A 14,601-nucleotide genomic window follows, 5' to 3' on the forward strand; every position below is an offset into this window, starting at 1 on the left:
CTCACAAATGGTGACAGGAAACCCACGACTTCTTCCATTTCCCTCTGCGGAAGCTCTCTGTCCCCAGGCTACCCTCGGGATCGCTGCCCGGAGCCTTCTGGGAGCAAGACAGGGCTGTGGGAATTCCCGACCGTCCACCAGCGCGGGAACTGCTCCCTCTGGGTTGGGAGCTTCCCAGGCCTCCCAGGTGTTGACTTTCAAACAACCGCTTCCAGCCTTTTCCAGCGAACGCCCCACTCTTGTTGCAGTGACTGCAAGTTGAGCCAGTGCCACGTGCAGCGCCTGCGGGCTCTGCCCCCAGTTCAGTTTTCCAGGATTTCAGCCCAGGGGCGCCGGCACGGAGTCTCCGAGCAGAGCAGCCAACCAGCCCTGCGCATCACCCCGCAGCCGGGTGAGAACTGCGGGGTCAGCGAGCCCCTCTCCACGGCCCACCGCTGTCAGGGGCAGCCGTGCAGACCCCCCACTGGACACGATCAGCAGTTCAGCTCTCGGCAACAGGGCCACGGACCCTGGGACCTCGGGAACCTCTCCCTTCTCAGGTGAGAACTTGTCCCCAAGCCCCTGGCCCAGGGCACTGTGGCCTCCCATCTCCTCCCTCCTGCCAACGTTTGTGTCATTCGTGGCTCCTTAGTGGAAACAGGAGAAACTAACTTGAGATGGTGTGGAGGGAGGGGGGAGAGGGGCCAGTGTTGGCACGTGACCTAGAAGCAAGCCGAGCAGCTAGAATGAGAAAATCTGGGTTTTTAAGGGCAAGCCCACGAGATGATTAAGCTCCAAACACCTCCAGCCCCAGAGGGAGATTCTGGAAGACGGGCAGGGCCAACCTGTGACAGCAACAGAGGGGAAAGAGTGGGAAGGAGGGGGGCTGGGGACCACCTGGAGGGGGCCAGGTTGGCTCCCCCAAAGGATGGGATGCTGAACAGATAAAAAATGGTATCACCTGTATACCCAAAACTTAAGTGTCTTAAATCAGCCACCACTTACATCACGTGGGCTGCCGGGATCAGCTGGGTAGTGCTTTTACTGCACCTGTGTCTATGTGTCCGCTGTTGCCCCGAGGCTCGCCTGGGTGGAATGGTCCACCGTGGATGCCTGTGGTCAGTGGGCACTCCGCTGGGGCCCCGTCCTCCTTCACGGGACCTCTCTGGGCAGCCTGGCATCTCATGGCGTGGAGCTGGCCTGACGAGGGAACGTTCCAGGAGTGCAAGAGGAAGCCGCGTCCATGTCAACACCCAGCTGGGAAGTTTCACAGGTCACCTCTGACTGTTGGCCATCGCTAACCGCAGGGCTGGCCCACGCTCACAAGAGGAAGCAGCGTCCACCTCCTGACGGGAGGAGCTGGAGACCCTGAAGCTTCTGGGACCCGCCCCCCTCCTCTGTCCCATCTCCATCCTCTCCCCTCCTGTCCCCCTCCCCATGCCCCGACCCTGAACGAGGGCAGAGCGGTGAGGGGCTCAGGCCTGCCGAGGACCCTCACAGGGAAGAAGGACCCAAAGCTACCAGGTCCTGGGAATGGTGGGGGTGGTGAGGGGAAGGGGGTGGAGAGTCACTGCAAGCCCCCAACACACACTGGGGTCAGGGAGGCTTGCAACCAAGGAGAGGGAGTCTCCCCTGGAACTGGTTCCGGTGCCCGGCAGCCTCATTGTGCCACGAGGCACTGGAGCATGCCCCGAAGGGCTCAGTGACTCAGTAAGGAAGCATGTGTGGAACCGGAACAGAAGCCACTGGCCTGGACAAATTGGGTGGCCTAGCAACCTCGGGGGTGTGGGGCGGACCTCGGGCTCCCCTGTTGCCACAGGCCCACTGCAGCAGATGCCAACACAGAGCCACCCAAGGAGGACGCCGTCTCCGGCTGCAACTCCTGCAGCACCAAGAGGTCGAGTCCCCCTGGGGGTAGGCCTGGCCTGTGGGCCCTGCCTTCAGGCAACTGACAGCCCAGGGACCTGCGAGGCACAGCTGGGGCCGGGCCCCTGCAAACCTTTCCTCACTTGGTTACACTTCACCAGGCCCAAAGGCGTTACATTTGCCCTTTGGCTGCGCTCAGCCCTGCACCCCCAGTCCAGGGGGCCAATGTTCCTCTCTGACCCCTCCTCCCTGCCCTGTGACTGCCAAACACCCAGCTCTCCACTGGGGAGTGAGGGACTCTGGCCTGGTCCCTCAGCTCCTCATACATCATCAGGGCAAAGGACAGCCGGGCAGGACCAACACCTGCAAAATGCCCAAGGCCACCCCTGAGCCCCCAACCCCCGCAGATCTGGCAACCGCTTCCCTCTCTACCTCCGCCCAACCCCTGTTTCCTCCATCCCTCACCCCTCCCTCCTCCAGCCAGACTTCACTAGGCACCTTCCCCACAGAAACGCCTGGGCTCAGGTCCTGGTGGGACGTCAAGGTGGGCAAGGGTTGGGGATGGCCAAGCCTCAACAGTGACTGGAGGTCCTCATGGGGGACCTGCCAAGTTCAAGGGCTCCCAAAGCCCAAAAGATGGGGGGGTGCATTTCCAGCTGGGGAGAAGTTTACAAAAATGAAAATGAATACTATTCAGTGCTAAAAAGAAACGGGCTATCAAGCCATGAAAAGACATGGAGGGCCTTGCTGACCCTGAAGGGACTAACCCTCCAGGGCCAGCCCATTCCCAGAGATACGAACAACTCTGCACCTTTCACAGCAAACCAGCCACCATGTCCCTCAGGGTTCTGGGCCACCATCCAGCTGCCTTAATCACCCCAGATCAGGTACCAGACACCTCGGCAGAGCCGTAGGCCTCAGAGCCGGCCGAGGTTATTCAAACGAGCCAATCTGAAGCCTGTTTGCCCTGCCTCAGCTGTTTACTCCCCAGAAAGTACGGGAAAGGCTCTTGCCCACGTTTCCCCTCCTGACTGACCTTGGTGCTTCCCCCAGTGGCCTGTATGTCATGTCCCCACCTCTTGGGAACTGTGAGTGGTCGTCTCCTGATCTATTGGCCCTGCCATCCCTGAATAATAATAAAACCTACATTTTAAAACAGTCTAGAAAAAGGGGAGGAAAACCTTCGTTACTCAGGCACCCAAAGCCTGTGACAACCAGAGGTCTGGGCAGCCTTCCTGCCCCAGGCGTGCTGCTATGAGGCAGCCTAGGTTGTGTCCTCAGCCCTTCCATCCAAAGACACCCTCACGAGGGGAGTGCTGGGCAGGAGGTGGAAGGGGGACCGCAGTGTGTAGCACTGTGGGAGGTACGCCCTCCAAAAAAAAAGCATCGTAGGTAGGGGCAGGATCAAGATCGAGGTGATGGAACAAATTAGAAAATGTAGGCTTTGTGTATCGTACAGGAAATCAGTACAGGAAATCAGATCCATAGTGTATATGGATCAGTCGGTTCAGCTGCGCTCCCCTGGCTTTCCTTCATGACTACAAAATGGCTGCAGCAGCCCCGAGCATCTCATTCCCTTCCCCTCACCCCCACCTGTGACAACATCCATATTCAAATCTCTGTCTCAGGCCACTTTTGGGAGCAAGATAACTTTCCCAGAAGTTCCCCAACTAACTTCCTCTAGTATCACACACACCCATGCTGAAACTCATCTCCAGGGGATGGGAATACCAAATTCGGAGTTAAACCAGCAGTTCTAACCCTTGACTGAATTTTAGAATCACCTGGGGGCTTCCGTGCTGGTCCAGTGGTTAAGACTCTGTGCTTCCAGTGCAGAGGTCTGCGGGTTCAATCCCTGGTCAGGGAACTAAGATCTCACATGCTGCGCGGCACAGCCAAAAAAAAAAAAATCACCTTGGAAGCTTTTTAAAAAAATATCACTACCCAAGTCCCACCACAGATGTTCCAAATTAAGGCCCAGGAAGCAATTTCTTTTCCTTTTCTCTTTAACTTCTTATCGAAGTATAACATTCATACAGAACGGTACACATAGAAGTGAACAACGCCACGAGTTTTCATAAATTGAATGCACCTGAGTAACCAGCAGCCAGCTCAAGAAACAGATTTTTACTTCACTAGCCTCCTCTAAGGCCCCTGGCGTCGTGTTCAGTCACTATTCCCACCGAGAATAATCACTGTCTTGATTTTTAGCACCAGGGAATTCCAATGCCGGGCATTCTTAGACCCACCTGGGTAACTTCCCTGAGTGCCGCTTGGGCTGAGAACCACTGAGCTGACACCTCCGCCCACCTTCCCAGCACATTGCTGCCCTAGCCCACCCCCAACTAATTCCCTTGGCAAAGATGAAGGCCTTGGGAGGTGCCAAGCTCACCATTACTTCTTAGATCAATAGATGCAAGTCCCGAGGCCACCTTTCCTAGGCCTGGCCCATGTGGCAGGGGCCTCCTGAGCCCGGCCTACTGTTGCTTCTCCCCACTTACCCTAGTTGTCCCTGAGATGACCCTTCCAGAAACTGCTGGGGCTGTCAGAGCTCAGTGACCTGCTACTACTCGCCCGCCGCCCCCCTTGACCCGGCCAACCCCCATCCCGAATCGGAGGGTTTGGAAAGCACCTGGTGGGCTGGGAGAGCCCAGCGCCCAGGAAGGCTTACGCTGGGGGAGCGCACGGTCAGGGGGCAGCTGCTTACCTGCCGGGGGAGCCCTCAGGGACGCCTCAGCCTTGACAGCCGTGGTCTGTCCGGCCCCCGCAGATGCCATCCAGGGAGCCACGGTGAGGGCTTGGGCGCCCAGCCGCAGAGAGCCCTCCCGAGCACGAACCCCGAGCTCAGGCCACTGTAGTCAGCAGGTACGGAGCAGCTAGCCTCAAACGAGGGTCTTTACTGAGTTCAAGGCAGGCCGAGCGCGCGCATCGCCTCGAGGGCCAACACGGGATCCACGCCGGAGCGCAAACGAGCCCGAGCTTTAGGCGGCTCACGTGGGAGCAACCGCCTCGATCTAAAATGAGCCTTAATTCAGACCAGCCTTGCGCGCAGCCTGCGCGGATTACCGAGGCCCCGGCGCCCCGAGGGGAAAGCCGATCAGGCGTCAGGCAAGGTAGCACGAGGCGCACGCAGCGCACCAGACCCTGCGGACCCCACCCACCGTGCCCGGCGGCGGGGGGGGGGAGGGGCGGGGGGGCCGGGGGGCGGGTCCACATGCCACGTGATCACCTCTCCGCCACAGTTTATGGGCGGCTAAGGCAAGGCTGGGCCAATCAGATTCTCTCCCAGGACTTCGGGGGTGGGCATGGAGCTGGGTCCGAGAGAAGGCGGGGCTGGAGGCGCAGCTCTGCGCAGACTTGGCCAGGCCCCGGCAAGGCAGGAGGGAATCCTGCACTAAACAGGGTGCTGGGGGCCTGGAGCAGTGGAGGCATACATGTGGGAGGAGAAGAGAAGGGCAGCCCCAGTGAGGGGCAGAGATGGGAGACCCTGTGCCCCGCTGGGGAGGGGCCACCGTTTCATTCATTCATTCACTCATTTGGTTTTTTCAATGTCTTCCATGTCCGGTGCCTTTGTGTCCTGGCTGTCCCTTTTCCTACGAGATGATGCCCCATCGTTCCAGCCTCACGTTTTACTGGAGATGATGTGAGTGGAGGTCACTGGGCAACCTCCTGACCCCTGCACCTGCCACTTCTCCCCACCCCAGCCTCCTGTCTTCATAGTGACCTCGCTGAGCAAACCCCTGCCTTACTTACTGTCCTTCACGTGGTCTTGCTAGGGAGACAGACCTCCTAGCATGAAGGGTCAAGGATGCTCCCAAGACCACGGAGCAAGCCCCTCCCTGACCCATCAGATCCTAGCCAGCCTGGGAGGCAAGAGGACACCCCTCCCCCACTTTCTGTCACACCAGCACCCCTTTAATGAGGCGGTCTGTTGAAGCCAACTGTTTGCTCAGGGGAGAGTTCAGTTAAATAAACAAGGAGGCCTACATAAGCAAATCAGCACATAAGCCTGTAAATGCCTCAACGCCAGGAGGTCAAAGCCTAAGGACAACCAATCACAAACAGCCAACCAAGAGTAGTCAGATTCTTAGAATGGTTGCTAGGGGCTTGAGCATAAGGTGGAATGGGGAGTTGCTATTTGAGTCAGTGTAGAAATTCAGTTTTGCAAGATGAAAAGAGTTCTAGAGATGGGGGACAGCCATGTCTGCACAACAATAGGAACGCATTTAATACCATTAAACTACACCATGCACAAAAATAAATTCAAAATGGATTAAAGACTTAAATGTAAGAACTGAAACCACAACCAAAAAACAAAGACAAAACTTCTTGAAGAAAACCTAGGCAGTAAGCTCTTTGACACCGACCTTAGTAATTTTTTTTTTTTGCATATGTCTCCTCAGGCAAGGCAAACAAAACCAAAAGCGACCTTTCTGACAAGGGTTTAATACCCAGATTATACAAAGCACTCATACCACTCAACACCAAAAACCCAGACAGCCTGATCTTTACAGATGGGCAAAGGACCTGAACAGACATTTTTGCAAAGAAGACATACAGATGGCCAAGAGGCACGTGAAAAGATGCTCAACATCACTAATCATCAGGGAAACGAAAATCAAAACCACAGTGAGACATCACCTCACACCTGTCAGAACGGCTACTAGCAAAATACAACGAGTACTGGCAAGGATGAAGAGAAGAGGGAACACTCGTGCACTGTTGGTGGGAATGTAAATTGGTGCAGCCACTATGGAGAACAGTCTGGAGGCTCCTCCCAAAATTAAAAACAGAACTATCACATCATCCAACAATTAACATGTGGGTATTTTTCTGAAGAAAACAAAAACACTAATTCAAAAAGATATGTACACCCCTATGTTCACTGCAGCATTATTTACAATAGCCAAGATATGGAAGCAACCTAAATGCCCAGAGATAAAGAAAATGTGGTGTATATATTTATGAAATGGAATACTGCTCAGCCATAAAAAGAATGAAATCTTGCCATCTGCAACAACATGGATGGACCTAGAGGGCGTTATGCTAAGTGAAATCTAAAAAACAAAACAAACAAACATAACAAAACAGAAACAGAGTTATAGATAGAAAACAAACAGGTGGTTGTCAGAGGGGCGGTGGTGAAGCGAGGAAAGATAGATGAGGGAGATTAAGAAGTACAAACTCCCAGTGGTAAAATCAATGAGTCACGGGTACTAAGTGTACAGCGTGGGTGACACCGTCAATAACTATGTAATATCTTTGCATAGCGATATATCGTAACTAGACTTGCCGTGGTGTTTGAAATGTATAGAAATATCAAATCACTCATTTGTGCACAGGAACTAACATAATGTAGATTAATTATACTTCAGAAACAAAATAACAAACTCGTAGAAAGAGATCAGATTTGTGGTTAACAGAGGCAATGGGTGGGGGGAGGGAGCGGGAAGGTTGAGGGCAGTGGAACTTCCGGTTATAAGGTAAACAGCTGTTAGGGATGTAATGTACAACATGATGAAAGGAACACTGCTGTGTATTACATATGAAAGTGATTAAGAGAGTAAATCCTAAGAGTTCTCATCACAAGGAAAATATTTTTTCCTATTTCTTTAATTTTGTATCTGTATGAGATGATAGATGTTCACTAAACTTACGGTGATAATCATTTCGTGATGTATGTAAGTCAAATCATTATGCTGTACTCAAACAAGCAGTGCTGTATGTCAATTAAATCAATAAAACTGGAAGAAAAATAAAATAGAATTACAAAGAAGAAAAAAAACAGCCAACCAGAAAGTGAAGGCAATCCAAGTGTCCACTGAGGGATAAACAAAATGTGATCTATTCATTCAATGGACTATTATTCATCCTTAAAAAGGAAGGAAATCCTGACAGATGCCACACAACACATCAACAGTATGAACATTGAGGACATCATTCTAAGTGAAACCAGCCAGTCACCAAAAGACACACACTAATGAGGTATCATTTGAGGTCCCTGGAGTCACCAAATTCATAGATACAGAAAGTAGAATGGTGGTTGCCAAGGGCTGGGGGAGGGGGAGGGGAGGTTATTGTTTAATGAGTATAGAGTTTCAGTTTTGCAAGGTGAAAAGAGTTCTGGGGATTGGTTGCATGACAGACTTAACACCACTGAGCTATATACACTCTGAAATGTTTAAGATGTTTAATTTTAGATTATGTGTATTTTACCACAATTGAAAAAAAATTTTTTAAGATTTTTTTTTATTATTTATTTTTGGCTGCATCGGGTCTTAGCTGCGGCACGCAGGATCTTCGTCGCGGCCCACGGGCTTCTCTCTCTAGTTGTGGCGCGCGGGCTCCACAGTGCATGAGCTCTGTAGTTTGCGGCACGTGGGCTCTAGTTGAGGCGTGTGAGCTCAGTAGTTGTGGCGCGTGGACTCAGTTGCCCACACTATGTGGGATCTTAGTTCCCTGACCAGGGATCTAACCCACGTCCCCTTCATTGTGAGGTGGATTCTCTACCACTGGACCACCAGGGAAGTCCCTACCACAATTCAAAATTTAAAAAACAAATTTTTTTAAACCACACAGAAAGTACTGACACAAGAAGTAAATGAGCTAACATATATGGAAGTGCCTGGAACATCGTAGGCATCTAATAGACGTTAGAGTCTTTTTTCTTTCTTTCTTCGTTAAACCCTGGTCCTTGATTCCTGATGTTCTAAAGGTATGCACCAGATGAGACTAACTTATTAGAGGCCCAGAATTTACCTTTAGGTCAAGGAACACTGCACAAATCCTTGAGATGCTTTTCTTAAGTAGGTTAAATAATCTGCATAACAGATTTTGTTGCATAACAAATATTTTTGAAGAAGGAGGAGAAAGAGAAGGAGGAGGAGGAGAAAAGGATTCAAGAGAAAAATGAGCGTGGCTCGCGGCATTTTCATCTGTAGAGATTTCCTGCAGAATGTGTGTTGAGTTTAGGAGGGTGTGTAGAGGTGTCTCTCGATTATGTGCTAATTGGACCAGCAGCATGAGACACATCATCACATTTGATCTTGTCCCAACCTTTTCAGGTAGATATGCTTATCTCCAATTTACAAATGAGAGAACCAAAGCTCAGGGAAATACAGAGCTTGCCCAAATAAAGTGGCGGGGCCAGAATATGAGGCTGGGTCTGTGTCATCTCAAAGCACACTTTCTTTCTGCTCCATCTGGGATGGCAAGAGTTTTCCTCCAGCCTGCCAGCTCTTCATGGATGTTACCTTGCACTGCTGTGCTGTGAACCTCAGACAGTTCAGTAGACGAGTTCTGCGATCAACTCGCAATGTCTGCCATGGGCGTTGTGTAGAGGAGAGACAGTACGTGTGATTTGCAACTGCCTCTCCAGCCTGTATCACGCTGAGCACAGGTTTGGAGCAGAAAGGGGAAGAAAACTTTTCTCTGTCTGTCTAGCAACTCTTGGCCTGTTCTCTGAAGAACTCGGTGTTGAAATGCTCCTCCTGCCAGGGTATCTAGTCAGGCTTGGTCTCCTCTCCTCTCTCCCTCTGCCTTCCCGAGAGAGAGGACGGGTCATTACAGTTTCTACCAGCCCCCGATCCTGTAAACACCTACCAGGCAGACAGGCTTCAGGGAACAGAGAGCTGTCGTCTTTCTCCAGCAAAACAGCTATGAGCATGAACATTCATTTCCCGGAAGGTCATACGAGTACTCGTGAGCTCACGTCTGGCTCTGGCTCAAAGGAAAGATGTTCTGTGAATGCAGCGCCCTGGCACCAGGCCCGGGCAGCATTCCCCGGGTGGCAAGGCAGTCGTTGGGAAAGCTTGGCACCTGCAGGGTCTCATTGTCATGTGAGGGAACAGAAGGTGTGAGTTTTCTCCCCATCTTTCGACCTAAAAGCTTGGGTCAAACCAGAGAGGTGAGAACATCTTCTCACCGACCCCCGTCCTCCCTCCCCACCCAGCCCTCTACCCTCCTGCTTTGCTAAAACGCTGCAGCCAGTCGTCGGAGTTGACAGCAGCCTGGAGGGAGTACCTGGCAGGTGGAGGCTGCCCTCCCAGCAGAGAGCTTCAGTCCCAGGCGGGGAACCCGCGGCCACAGGCTCAGCCCCACAGTGAGAGTCGCTGGACCTGCCCCCGAGGGCACGCGGCTTTCCCGAGGTGCTCCCACCCTGGGTAGCCCCCAGAGCCGCCTGTCCTGCCCGGCCTGGCTCTGAGCCTGGGCAGCGTCTTTGCCTGTGGCCGCCTCGCCTGCAGGAGCCACCTCTGTTGCCATTAGGAATTAAGCAGCTTAGGTCACACCTGCTTGGTATTTTCAAAATTTCTTAGAAACAAAATAAACATGCAGCTTATATAACACTCCTGGCTGGAAAGTCAGTGGTTGCTGGCGTGGGGGCAGCACGGCAGGGGAGGCTGGTGCTGAGGAGGGCCTTGGTCAGCCCTGGCCGTTGTTGGACCATTTGCTCTAAACTTTCTAAAGCAAAAACTCTCCACCGAGGAGTGACCTCCGAGCCCATTTCAGAGTGAGACTTGGAGAACTAACACTAACCCCAGGACGTAAGCATTGAAATTAGAACCACTTGGCGATCAAGAAGCCGTAGGTCAGCTGGCCCTCAGCCTCCATTACCCTTCCTGCCGGCAGCTTTCTGTGTTGCTAAAAACCATCTTTCCCAGACTCTCTTGCAGCCAGGGCTCTCAATGAGAATTCAGTTCTGTCCTGACATACAAGATTGGCAACTTGGCTTGGTAAGCAAGGGCATGGACGCCTGGGGGTTTCTGCCACGGCCGTCATGTGTCCCATCACCACCGTGGCTGGGGACAAGAGCGGTTATGGTGGCAGTGCCACCTCCCAGCCCGTGGCAGTGAGTTCAGAGGTGGGTCTCATTCCCCAGGTGGAGGAGTAACTCTGCAGGAGTGTCCTTCCCGCGCTTCCTGGGAGCCGTTCCTGGAGGCCTTGCCTAGCGCCTGCTCCTCCAGCCCTTCCTGTGTTTTAGTAGAGACCTAATTCCCTTCATCTGTCATCTATCTATCTATCATCTGGCCGTGCCACGCCGCTTGTGAGATCTTAGTTCCCCGACCAGGGATTGAACCCGCGCCCTCAGCAGAGAAAGCGCTGAGCCCTAACCACTGGACCGCCAGGGAGTTCCCCCGATTCCCTTTATTTAATCTCCCTCTGTTGAAAACACCTGCAGTGGAGTCCGTGTCCTGTTCTCAACCTGGCTGACACAGTCCCAGAGCAGATCTGGGGCAAGTCCTGTCTCTCCTGTTGGTTCGGAGCACAGAACACGGGGTCAGCAGTGGCCGGAGGGAGCAGCGGGTGTGCTCGGGGCTTTAGAATCAGGAGGCCCAGTGGGCAGTTGCTTCAGGGCTACGGAGGGGAGCCCGGGAGGAAGGACTTGCCAGAAAGCATGAGCGGGTGTCTCAGGTAGGAGAACAAGCAGCCCTGCGGGGAAGACGCTGGGACAAGGAGACACCAAGAGGAAGAGGAGAGATGGAACCAGCCAGGGGAGGGGAGGAGGGTAGAGTCTGTCCCAGACAAAGCGGTTGATTCCTTCCATCAATAAGATGCTTTCAACTGTAAATAACTGAAAACACACTTCAAATGTTTTGTGTTAAAAGGACATCTTATCATCACGTATTAACAAAGACTCCAAAGACAGGGCAGGGTCAAGTTGCTTCCATCTTTCTGAGCCCCCATTCTTAGCAGGTCTACTCGGTCTCGAGGAGGCTGTCCTCATGGTCACAGGTGGCTGCCCTATTCCAGGTGTCACATCCAGACACACCAACTTCTAAGAAGAGGACGCATCCCTTCTGCTGCTTCTGTTTTCATCAGGGAGGAACCTCTCCCAGAGTCCACCCCCAGTGGACCTCCCCTCACACCCTACCGCCCACAACTGGGTGGCGTGCCCATCCTCACCGAGTCACTGGCTGGGAAAGCACACTTCAGTAGTGGCTTCTGCCAGGGGTGCTCAACCCTGGCAGAATATTAGAATCACTTACAGAACTTAAAAAAACATATATATATATATAAAATGTATATATTAATGCCCAGTTTCCACCCCGGAACATAGACTAACTCAGGACCCTTGCTAACGACATGTCAATGTAGGCCCATTGACTGTTAACAAGCCCACCACTCTGGTGCGGGTCGCTGATGGTGGGCGAGGCCGTGCGTGGGTGGGAGCAGGGGGCATATGGGAAATCTCTGTACTTTCTGCTCAATTTTGCTGTGAACCTAAAACTGCTCTAAAAAATAAAGTCTATATAAAACTTGCTTTTAAAGCTCAGGATCCTAGGCATTAGTATCTTTTTAGAAGTTCCTAAAATTATTATAATATTCCAGCATGCCACCAGGGTTGAGGAACGATTGGTTTAGACTATTTGAGATTTCTCTCTGAGCTGGGGACAAAGTGACCTTTCTTAGAGGCGAGTATCTGAACGAAATGGGGATTACTGTTACGGAGGGGGGAGGGGATGGAGTTGGCACAGACCATGAGGCACCTGCTACCCTCACCAGGGTCCATAGCGCGGTCAGTCCAAGCCATCAGGGTGACTCCGGAGACATTCGGGGAAAGGAGGAGAGTCAAAGAAGGGCCATCCTGCTGTTGCCCGAGGGTGATGCTGGCCCACGGGAGTGGGAGATGGTACATTTCCCCGCTGTTCAACCTTGGCCAGAGGCTGCGGGTGGAGTCCGGGCAGTGGGGTGCAGGGAGCGGGGAGGCTGGGATGGGGGGGACAGGAGTCCCTGCGGGTCGGGGTAGCTCTCGGGGGCCGTGGCCTACCTTCCCTCAGTCAGTTCCTCGAATCAGCCTCCCTCACTGGGGCCAGATCCTCCATCATCGGAGCGGCACTGCCCTCCTGCCTGGGACTTTTCCCGTCTGTTTATTCCCGTGTTTAGCGTCTGTGTCCGTGTTGCTGCCCGATGGCGACGGTCCTCTGCGGTTCCCAGCACTCTTTCAGATGGCAGGGGTGGGGTACAAGACGGGATGTGAGCGCGGCGACCCGTGGGCAACCCTCTGCCTCCCCCTCGCCTGCTTCAGTGAACCCCCAAGGCCTGCCCTGAGCCGGGGGGCCTCCATTAGCAGGGGGCTTCGAGGAGCAGAGCCCGGCCAACCTCCTGTCGGGTTACCCACAGCTGTCCTGGGGTCAGCCCGTTGCTGCCGCAGCACCCAGCCTTTCCTAAGTCACCCCAATCGAATGTGGCTCCTCGAGAGCACAGACCCTATCACCCTGTCACAGCACCCAGGACAGTCCACTCAAAAAATATTGGCTGAACGAACAAACGAGTGGGGGAAATCTTCCTTTCTGTTCTGTAACGACAACAAAAGAAGGGACTGTGACCACAACAGAGGGTTTGCTTGTTTTATGTCTGAGAATCTAAACACTAGAAGCTCCACACAGTGGAAACAAAGGATGCTTTGCTAAGCTTGTGGCTATCCGGCTGAGAATCGGGAAGTCACATCAGGAAGCTGTGCCCTCTGCCCAGCGTGACGGTGGTTTGTGAGGAGTAACCCGGAATGTCACCTGCTCTCGCTGGTGACCCGCGAGTGGGGATGGTTCTCGGCCATTTACGTTTTGGACAATGGCAGTTGTTTGGAAAGAATGAATCAGTTGTGCAAATATTTTTTCAGCCCATTCCTTAGTCCAGGAAAAAACAGTAGAAAGAGAAAACAGTAGATGGGATCACCGGGTGGAGGCAAGATCAAGGGGTTTTTCCATTGTTTTCTTTTGAGTTAAATCTAGTTTGGAAATAGGATTAGTCCAGAACGGGTCAGGTCTGGGACATCACAGTGAAACGGCTTAGATCGTTCTGTCTTGTTATAAAGATAGTAAGTGGGAAGAAAAGGAGGAGGAAAGAGAAAGAGATGATGGTGATTTTTCCTGAAGGTGCTAATCTTCCCTCTGGAACAAGGCAGATCAGGTGTTTGGAAACCCCGAGCCGTCTCCTCCCCAAGCTGAGCGTTTCCAGCTCTCTTGACACATTCTCAAGCAAGGGTTTTGAGGAGACCCTCAAGTGCCACTGCAAGTGACACTTCCGTGGTTTCAGGAAGGAGCAGATGCTCCCGAGACGCGGCCCCGGTGAGTGGCGCAGCGAGCCCAGGCGACACTGCTTCCCTCGGCTGGTTTCCTCATCTGGCTGCTGGTGGGTAGGGGTGGAGGAGAGAGGGGCGGGTCTGGCGAGACTCCCTCCCCCGCATCCAGCCGGGGTGGGGGGGGCACACCTTTGAGCAGGATATGGTCTTTGCTGTTAATATAGCTTAAACCGCCAGGAGCTCAGGGCCAGGGCCAGAGACTTTAATGTGGGAGGAGAATCCGGGGAGGTGGGAGAACAGAAGTGTGGGGTCCCGGGACCCCAGAGTTGAGGGGGAGGGTGTTGGAAGGAGGGGTGGCCGGGCAGGGCCTTGGGAGGCTGCGGCCACGACGGTGGGCCTGCCTACACGGGTCGGAGCCCGGATGGACGGGAGTGGTTTCTGCAGAGAGCAGGGGACGGACGGGCTCGGCCGGACGGGTCGGCAGGAGGAAGGAGGGCAGGGAAATGAGGTAGTAGCTGCAGGGGCAGCAGGTCTGGAGAAGATTTTGGTTTTGTTACTATTCAGTTATTTGACGTTTGCAAAATAAGGAGCAGGTGTGCACAGTAGACATCCAGTGACACAGGGCCTTTCACCCTCTGCCCGGTCCCCCTTCGCTTCTCCTGGAGGGGACGAGGCACAGGTAGCAGCCAGCGGCCAGCCTTGGCCAGTCTTCCCCAGCTGCCCCGCTCTCCCCCCGG

The sequence above is a fragment of the Delphinapterus leucas genome, chromosome 19 (assembly GCF_059928025.1).
Source record: "Delphinapterus leucas isolate spDelLeu-1000000601 "Yukka" chromosome 19, BTC_Dleu_Yukka2, whole genome shotgun sequence".
Taxonomy (NCBI): domain Eukaryota; kingdom Metazoa; phylum Chordata; class Mammalia; order Artiodactyla; family Monodontidae; genus Delphinapterus; species Delphinapterus leucas.